This window comes from Mercurialis annua, linkage group LG1-X, assembly GCF_937616625.2.
Source record: "Mercurialis annua linkage group LG1-X, ddMerAnnu1.2, whole genome shotgun sequence".
Lineage (NCBI taxonomy): Eukaryota > Viridiplantae > Streptophyta > Magnoliopsida > Malpighiales > Euphorbiaceae > Mercurialis > Mercurialis annua.
In genome coordinates, this window is record NC_065570.1 from 63810766 (window position 1) to 63821977 (window position 11212).

Consider the following 11212-nt stretch of genomic DNA (forward strand, 5'->3'; position numbering starts at 1 on the left):
GTTAAGACATCTCTAAGTATATCGAGAGATTGTAGGTTCGAACCACGCCTCGGTAACTAACAACTAAAATGAGACTCTAAAGAGTCGATTTCCACCTTTAATAAAAAAAAGATACTAGTACTTAAAATTGTTTTAAATAAAACAAATAATATTATTTTTTTTAATTGAACTGATTAAATTAATATTTTTATAAAACAATTGGGATTCAACTTCAAAAATGAATCGAGAAAACGATTTTTATTGATTCTATTTATAATAGCCTACCATAAAAAGTTTGGTTCAATTTAGACGCCGTTGCTGCGTGAAACAAAGGATAACTATATTGTTAGTTTTTCTTCGTTCAAAAGACTTGTATGTAACTCACTAAAAAATCTCTTTTTAGTTCAAATAATTAGTACGTAGAATTCGAACAAGCAAATACTAAAAATCGGACATAAGCAATATACTTTGTATTATGGTTAAAAATGTGAAATACATTGAAGTTTCGAAGTATACCGTGCGCCGGAATTTACATATTGTATTGTCTCTCTTTATCAAAATTAAATTACTGAATCGACTAAATTAATCAGCTAATTTAGCTAAACCGATGAAAGAAATTAGTAATTTTAAAATATTAATAATTTATTACTGATATTATAAAATTTAATATTTATATTGTAATTATAAAATAAGGTAAAATTATTTGTTTTTAGCTTGTTAAAAAATAGATGTTGATAGTGGAAGCAGCTAAAGAGAGAAATGTGACTGCTCCTTATTTTGTGTTGTTTTGTATGTGTGCTTTTGCTTTGGCTGATTCGATTGGGACTGAGTGAAGAAGGTGCTGCTGATTTGTTTTGGATTTTCTTTTGTCTTTTTTTTTTCTTTTGCCTTTTTACTGCTTTTTCATTTTTTACTCAAACGCTGCTACTATTATACTCTACGAGTGACATGAGATTATATTAGTAAAGCCCCTGAAATGGGGTTTCAGTTTATTTATTTATAAAACTATAAAATTATACTTTTTCCGTTCTATTTTTTAAAAAATGATTATCGTTTTTATAATTTCATTTGAAAAATATTTTTTCAATTTTAAACACATTTTAAATTTAAATTTTGTATTTTATCTCCTTTGTTTTTAACATTTGAACACAACTAACAATATAATTGATTATTAATTATATTTCAAAAAAATAATAATCAATTGATAAAATTAATAAATTTATATTTCGTCCGTTCGAATAGAGTTATTTATTGTTATTATTCTTAAAGTATTAAATTGATTTTTTTATGTTGCTTTTATTTAAAATCCATTAATGAACTACTACTTATTATCATCTATTAAAAAATAAAATAAAAATAAAAATTAGTGACTATGTTAAATAAAAAAATAAAAGATACAAATTATTCTTTCATTTTGTTTGATATCTTATTGTACATTTTGATGTGTTAAAAAGAATATCACTTTTATATTATTATTTTCTTAGCATTAATGAATATTATATAGGTTAATGGATAAACTTAATGATGTAGTTGATTAAATGAGGGGTATACAAAAATTTATGTAATTTTAATTTATTTTTCATGTGTGAAAATAAAAAAATGGCAAATAAGAGGAAGAACGTTAAAATTCATAATATTAGGAGCAATTTACTCCAAGACATATTCTCGCATATATGATAATACACACCTTTGTCTTTTTTCTTTAAAATCAAATGATATAATTTTTTAGATTTTATTAACATTTTAATTTTTTAGTTTATTTTTAATGTTAATCGACTAAGATAAAAAAATTAGCTGAAAATATTAAATTTTAATTTAGTCCCTAATTTTATTTTGAACAAAGGATCAATTAAGCTACTCAACTTGGCATAAAAAATAAAGGCCTAATGATAAAAAATACCTAAACCTTTACGATTTGTTGCAATTATATCCAAATTTTTTAATTTTTGCAATAATATCCAAATTGCATTTTTTGTTGCAATAATATCCAAATTGTATTTTTTATAGCAATAATAGTCAAATTGATGGCTAAACTTGTTGTTTTCAATTAAGATATTATTCTATTATTATATTTTGATGTATAATAATATACTAAAAGTCTCAAAAAAATTGCAAAAAAACTCAAAAAAAAATCTCATAAAAAGTGCAGTTTGGATATTATTGCAACAAAATAATGCAATTTGGATATTATTGCAAAAATTAAAAGGTTTGGATATAATTGCAACAAGTTGTAAAGGTTTGGGTTTCTTTTCCATTAAGCCAAATATAAAAAACTCATTTTAAACAGACATGTTCATGGACTTGGATATCCGTTGAGGCCCGCCCATATCCGGTCTTTAGCATAGGGCAGAACTTGAATAATGATTTTTGTTCCAAGTCCGGCCCGAGCCTAAGTCTAAAAGAACACGTCAGTTAATGGACGGGGCTCCGGTTTTCATATTTTTAGAATTTTCATATAAGCCCGCCTAAAACGGGCCGAGCCACAAAAATATGGTGTTAAAGTCGGGTTTGGGTAGGAAATATAAAACCTGAGCCGGGCTCAAGTCGGGTTTGGACTTGCATAAAAAAATTAAAAAGCCTGGCGGGTCCGGCACGAGCCTGGCCCATGAACAGGTCTATTCTTAAGCGAATCCGATCAAACAAACGCACGACTATGCCGAACTGGGTCAAATTCCTCATCTTCGCTCCCACCCCGAATGTGAAACACTCTCTCCCTTAGAAATGAAAATATTTTAAAAATTATCCTTAATATTTATTTTTCCTCAAATTAGCACTTAATGATTTTTAAATATCAATTAGACTATTATTTGTAGCACCTATTTTCCTGACAAGTGATAAGGGACTGAAACCTCCAATGATGATTTTCAAAAAATATTGTCCGGACACGATCCGTTTGTTTGAATTCAAGCAGGTGTGATCAGTGCACAGTTGCGAATTTTGAGAGATTAAAATATAATTAGTCGTAAATAGCTTATAAAAATATAAAGAAATTGTAATCTAAATTTAAGAAATTGGACTAATTGCAATATCTTAAAAGTTTACGGCCCAATTGCAAGTTTGGCGTGCTAAATTGACCATACTCAAACACTTAGGGTTCCAAAAGTAGTTTTTAATACTTTCGGACACCAAAAATAAATTTTAATCATCTTTTACTTATCATGCAAGAATATCCGAATTTAATATTGATAATTATCTAATTAACATTCTTGACTCTATCACTTAACTCATTTGCACATACCTAATGCAGTAGAAACATCAACTAACCCTAGAAGCTAACCCTAGACCTGACTGATCACTATAGATACACCATTAACTCAGCCTAGCTAGAGGTCAGATTGATGGCACCAAGATGTATATAAAAAGAACATTAAACCCGAAAAGTTATTGTGTTGCCCGAACCCTACTGCACTACCACACACCATTCAATTTTTATGAATCAAACGACCTTTTACGCTTTAATTACTCAAGAATGTCCTGTTGCGCATAAATCTGAAACTAGATTCCACATCTGCATCACCAAAAAATAAGCCAAGAACTCATGATGGAACTTTTGAGGACCCTCTATTCATCTAATCCCTTTTTCACATGTTGCACGCCATATCTCTAAGATATGTTTGTTTTAACTGATAAACTGTATAAACTGCTGTATTTTAATGATTGTCAGGATTACTAGAACTGTTAATTCTGATAATTATGCTATGTTTAGACCAGATCTATATTAGAAACATGTATTTTAAGGTCTTCTATATATTTAAATTGCTCTCACATGCCAGATCTAATCAGATCTGTAGGTAGAATCGCACGTTTAGATATAGATTGTATTTTTTTGCGATGATTGATGTTCTTAGCATATTTGACTCTTGATCTTCTTAAAAGCATGTTTTAAGAATGTTTTTTTTAGTGTTTATGATGTTTAGATTTCAATTACAATACATCTTAAATGTGGAAAGCATAAAAAAAGTGTGCTAAGTGAATTTAACTATTTAAGAAAGATAAATGCACGGAGGGGGAAAATTGATATCATGACATTGGTAATGAGGCACGGGTGATAAAGAAAAATAAAATCAAACTGTTTTTCATGCATAACGTGATAATGACTGACGAAAGAAAAAAAAGATATCTTGAATACGGCTAAATTTTATATAACATGTTATGCATATGTTTATGGAATTGATAAATTTTTAGGCTTGCTACGAGTTCCGGAGTCATCACTCTCGTTTCCTAGCGCCGGTTGCGACTCATAAATTTGAATCGTGACAGTCGTTCAAGTCCAGTTCAGACAAACCCAGTTGGGTTCATCTGTAATTTGTTTTCAGACGAACCCTACTAGATTTGTTTGAGTTAAGTTGTTGTTGCTGGTGATCTTATCTGATGTGTAGTTGTAAGTGGAGACTAGGGGTGTAAATGAACCGAGCCGTTCGCGAGCAGCTCGGTGTTCGGCTCGACAAGAGCTCGGTTCATGTTCGTTCGTATTCTAAACGAACCGAGCTCGAATTTGATTTTATGTTCGTTAATATAAACGAGCCGAACATGAACATAGTGGTGTTCAGCTCGTTTATGTTCGCGAACAGCTCGAATAAGAGTTCATGAACAAGCTCGTGAACGAGCTCGACTAAGAGTTCGTAAACAAGTTCGTGAACGAGCTCGTATATAGTTCACGAACAAGCTCGTTTAGAAACTCGATTAGGTGTTCGTGAACTAATTCATATCTAGATTAATTTGTATAATTATGTTTCTAATTTATTCAGCTCATATTCGTGAACGAGTTCGATTAGATTGTTTTTAATTTATTCAGCTCATATTCGTGTTTGTTCGTTTAAAAGTTCGTGTTCGTTCGTTTATCCGCTAAACGAGCGGGCTCACGAACGAGCTCGTTTAGTACTTATCGAGTTCGTTCGCGAGCTTGTTCGTGAACGAGCTCGTTTAGTACTTATCGAGCTCGTTCGTGAGCTCGTTCGTGAACTTGTTCGTTTAGCGGCTAAACGAACGAACACGAGCTGAACACGAACCGAACATGAACACTATAAAATTTAAACGAACCGAACATGAACACTCTGTTCAAAGCTCGACTGAACATGAACCGAACATGAACACCTTGTTCGCTAAACGAGCCGAACATGAACACTGCAAAGCTCGGCTCGGCTCGGTTCATTTACACCCCTAGTGGAGACGGAGGTCTTTGCGGCATCAGTGTTAGAAAAATGAAAAGAAAAGGGTGAGCTATTAAGGATTAATTATAGTATATATAGGAATAAATAGGTTATTCAGGATTTAATTAGATTTTAATAAGAGTATTAATCAGAGTTATAAATAGGGATTTACCGTCAAAAAAAATAGGGATTTGGTACCACTAATTAGAGTTAAGTATATGATTAACTAGGATTAGTTAGATGAAATAAACTTTTTGGCTCTCTTTTTTTTTATGTTAGATGAGTTTTTTGAATACGGTTTATCGCAGTTGTGAATTCTTTTTATCAATTTTTTTAAATTTTTCGTGTCAAAATGAGAGTGAACTGATCATTTATTCATTTTTTTTATATAATATAAATAATATCATTATGAACCAATAGTTTAATAATTCAATTTTATTCATTTTAGTCTTTAATCTTCACAAGTTACTTTCGTTTAATATTCTAATTCAAGTGGATAACGTAAGAATTATCAATATCTGAAGTACCTTAGAGGATAGGGCACTACGAAATGCCACCATTCCTTTGTTCACTTCACATCATGATTTTTAAGAATTTTCTTTTGTTAATAATAATAATGATATTTCATTTATTGAGAGATAATAATAAATTAAATTAAGCAATACATTTGAGAAGTATAAAGAGATAAGAATATGAGTAAAATAATAAAAATTTATATATAAATTCTTCAAGCGTATTGACGAAATTTTTTTATTGTGCAACTCGGTTGTCCGTCTGCTCCACTTAATGATTTTTTTTAAATCACAAATCGACTTTTTTTTCTTTGAATAAATCCGATTAAAATAGTATGAAAAAAAATTCATATAAATTATAATTCAGATCTACGCTTCAAAATAATATCTATAAAAGAAAATATTAAATCTCTTAAAAGGTAAGATGAAAAACTCCACAAATAGAGATAAATTTCATAAAGAAAGAAAAATTTAAAAGCAGAACTAAAAACCGAAATTATTGAGATGGTTTCATTTAGTTTAGTATGATTTTTAAGAATTTGAGTATGATTTTTAAGAATTTGAGTATGATTTTTAAGAATTTGAGGTAGAACTTGAGAAGGCAACTTCATTTAATTTACATTCTTTATAATAAATGTGTAGTGCATATAAATTTAATTTAATATATATTTTTTAAATTTATACCATTTATATTTATGAAGAGTGTAAATTACATAAATTGTATTCTTAAATTGATTAAAACTTTAGAAAGTTTTAATTTTAAAACAATATGTACTCCTAGCATTCTAAAATATACAAAACCGAACTTGCACATGCATTAGAAATATAAGTTAAATTAATATTTAGATTAAAATGTTATTACATTCTTACTTTAATTATCTAAATACTCTTAAATTTTAATAATTATATATTTTATAAACATCAATGTTTTTTTTAAATAAATTTTAAAAAGTTAATTTTTTATTAAATAATTAATTAATAAAGATAAAGATAATACAATAGAAGTGGTTTAAAATAATAAACAATAATATTAATATTTTAAGGAATTGTTTTTGAAACTATCTCAAAAAAAATTTACAAAAATTTTGGACAAGAATTAAAATTTTCCCAAGGTATTTTTTTTACATAAATACGGAATTGGAAAAACCCAAAATCAAACCGAGACTAAACCGGATTTTTTAAAGTTTGATTCTGGTTTATTTTCAATAATTCAATAAACCAAAATTAAACTCAAAAAACACTTAAGATATACCTAATAAATACTTAAAAACACTGTTGTATAACAGTCACCAAAATCAAAAAATACATTGAAAACTCACCAAAACCACCGAAACACACAAAAAAATATTAAGAAAAAACTAAAATACACCTGAAAAAATATTTAAATGTACTCATACATAAAAAGTAACAAAAGCATCGATCAACAGTGAGCATACCACGTGTTGACTGACACCTGCCGTAATTTTTTTTCCAGTCCAGGCAACCGGAAAAGTTCTGCCGAGACTCCAACAATAATTTGCATGTGTTTCAAGTTTTTTTTTTCAAAATGCAGATTTTTATGAATAAAAATTTAAAAAAAAGAGGTAAAAGTATAGAATTTTAAAGTACGAGCGTAACTTTTAAAATTTTACAGTATTTTTATAAATTAATTTTAAAAATTAAATGGTGTACTTTTCTCATATTATAAGCCCATTTTTCAAATTAAAATTAAAAACCTGTCTATATTTTAAAACACCTAAAATACAAATATACATGTCTTAATAGAATGGTGAGTAGGGATGGCAATGGGGTAGGTGAGGATGGAAAAGTCGTGCCCATCCCCATTCTTGTTTCTATGGAAAATTCTCATTTTTATTTTATAGATTCTCGAGTTTCGGATTATGGGTCGATCTTTATCCACTTCGCCATGAGATTTTTTATCCTTTTGGAGATCCCTATTTTTTGTATAATTTAATGTAAATTTATAAATCTTTTTATATTATGAAATATTTTTTTTTTAATATCATAGAAAATAATATTATCTTTTATGATACTATATGTTTATAATTAAATATATACTAATAAAAAATTAAATAAAATTATTTAAAATTATAAATAGCATATTAAAAATCATAATATAATATAAAATGTATGTAAATATATATCAGGTTCCCATAGAAACGAGATTTCAATAAGATGGAGACTATACTCTCCGTCCACTTCCATCTCCGTGAATGAAGAATGATCTTTCTCATCCTATCATAGAGGTAATTGATGGAAATTACCCGCTCCATAAGGGACGGGTCCCCATAGAAAACGGAAATTTTTTATCCCATTGACATCTTTGTTGCGAGAGTAATAATATATAGTTGAGAGTTGGAAATACAAAAATAATAAATCTTGCTCACTATAGATTGTTTAAATATAATATTCAAATTTGAAAATATGTTGGTTTATATTTTGCTACTGCTTGCTTGTTATATACAATCAAGTTGAAAAAAGTTGAACTAAAAAAAGATCTAAGACTAATTTATAGTTTATTTGAGATATTTAAAATAATTATAACATTAAGGGTTTTATTTAAAAAAATTGCAATTCAATTTGGTTTAAATTTAAAATTCATCTCTAATAATAACGAATTAACAATATGATTTTATCTTTATTTTAATTTGATTTCATGTTAAAAATTAAATTTAAAATTTAGTTTAATTTAAATTGAATATACATCTATAATATCAACTAACTAAAAAATAATAATTGAGTGACATTCTCTTGAGGGAATTGAAATTCTCTAGACAGCTTATCTTTATTATGGGTTGGAAAAGGAATGATCATAAATTATCATTTAGGACACCCCGTATCTGGTAGGTGAGGTTCCTTAAATTTTGTGGCCCTTTCCCGGTCTATTTGTCACTTGTGAATAAGTAATCCTGGATGAGGCTAACGGTTTAACTGAATGGTGTGATGTTAATTTGTAGCACATGCCATGCACGATCCTTTTTTTTTTATTAAAGTCTAAAATTTTCATTAATAATAATAAAAATTACATGAACGGTTTTCAATACACTGAGTAAATTATTTTAGAGAAGATGATGAGAACTATAAAAATACAGTCATCGAATAGGGTTACAATAACCATCAAGGGTCACCCAAATACATTAATAATAAAATAAAAATTACAACATAAAATTCATGAATCTATAACAATATAAATTCAATAATAAGTTGCAACCATTTAGATCTATAATAATAAGCTTCAAACGATCTAGAAATGCTGAAACAGAAAACAAAAATGCTGAAAAGTCGTCGAAGAGTAGATCTAACCGAATCACACAAAATCTGAAAATAAATTTTTAAAATAGACCAAAAGATCAAGAAAACTTGAAATAAACTAAGATAATACTAAATATAAGCTAAATATATGAGTTTATGAGGTGGGGAGGTGATTTTTAACCTTTTTAGACTAAAAATTACCTACCATGAAAAAAAAATGGAGGTTGTCGTTCCCGAAGAAGAGAGAAGGGAGAGAGGAATATTTGTTGAGAGAGAGAGTCAAATGCATGATCAGTAAATAGAAAATGATTAGTTTGATTTTGCTAATTATAATGTAAAAAGAAATTGATGTGGTTTGATTTTAAGTTTTTAAAATCAGAAAACCAAAAACATAAACTATATATACAAATAAATTAGTATTACTTTTTAATATTTACCAATATATTTCAAAAATAAAATTATTTATTATATTTTTAAATATTAAATTGTATAATATGACAATCTTGACTCATGTATAATATATTATAATTATTATTATTTTATTTGATAAAACTAAAAATCAAATCAAATTGTATCTTCAAATTTTTATCTTTATAAAACATTATCGATTTTTATATTTTTATTTTCCGACCGAACTTAAAGCAGTTTTAGCACATGAAACAATCTCACAAATCTAGATAGATTCTTCAAATCCCCAACTTTTTTCAAGGTGTATAATTTTATTTTTTGACAAAAATATAATGTAATTATATTAATAGTTAGCGGGTTTTTTTTAACGATTAGTAGTTAGTGGTTGATAGTAAGGTTTTTAAGTTTTAAATAGGTCTTAAATTAGTGACCAACTGAAGTTCGGAACTGAAATCTCATAATTATACTACTAAAAAATCTTATCCACTTGTAATAAGGGTCATGGGATAGAGTGCATAATAATTCTTTTAATATACAATACTTAATATTTATTAATTTTAGGTAAGTTTAAAATTTGACTTATCTCTTAACTTATATAGTCTAATTAATCAATAAAATTAATAATTATTTGGTCAGATTTATGTATTTCATGTGCGAGATCAAAGTAAGAGAAAACATGACATTAATTGATAAATTTGTGATTGATTTTAAAAGATAAATTAATGTTTAAATTGTTTCTTAAATTAATAAACAATTTATTATAAATATAAATATTAAGAAAATTAATTTTTTATATAGACTATTTTTTTTAAAAAAATATCATACTTACTCTTGTTAAACAAATTGTTAAGAGAATGTATGAATGATGATTTCTTCAATAAAGAAGATAAAAAAATTATTTTTCCGGATTTCATATTATGTCATATTTCTTTCAGTAAAAAAATTGATAAAACATGAAGATACAAAGAAGTGATTTTATCAAAAAAAGTTAAAAAATAAAATAATGTGTTGAAATAATAAATATAATAATACTATTAATATTGATAAAATTATAATTAATTAATAGATAATTCTTAAATGTTAAATTTGACACTCAAATTTTAAAATTAAGTGCTAAATTATATCATTATCACTCTATTTTCTTAGAAGTTGATTAGTATTGAAGCAAACAATAAAATTTAAAATTTATTAGTTAGACAACTTTTGGAAAAGATCCTAAATAAAGAAGCAAAAGGTATACATGAGATCTGGCCATTCTTTTGTTGTTAAAGGAAAGAAACATATGATTAAAAAACACATAAATCTTTCAAAAGTATTCATTATTCTTCATATAAGATTTGAAAAGGAGACAGGAATATATGCAATCTGTTTTTTTATTTTAAACTTGTTCAAACATTTCTTGTAGAAATAGTAAAGCCAAATTAGACAAACGATATAATCCAAATGAAGATGTAATTAAATATTGTGGACAATTGTTACTACATTCCTGTGTATTAAAATCGAATCGATGGCCGGACTAATATGACCATAGGTTCACGATGCAATGGTCTAAGCAGTCAAATAATATTTATATATACACTTTCAGGCAGTATTTTAAAAACATGACTAGACCGGCCGGTCGAACCGGAATACGGCCAAAGATTCGGTTACAAAAACTGGAAATATGGTTGAACCGGTTTGGACCGGACGAACCAGTTATTGGACCGGACGAACCGCTGTCAAACAAGATGAAGAGAATTCCGTCGCTAAACAGCTAAAATTCATCGCTAATTTTTTTTTTATTTTCAAATATTTTATTGTACCGGGAACCGGTGCCTCCACCAGTTCAGTACTACTTTCAGGTTCTCTGCATTTATTATAATTCACACTTGTGTTTTTTTTTTTTAAAATAAAACGATATAATCCTTCACT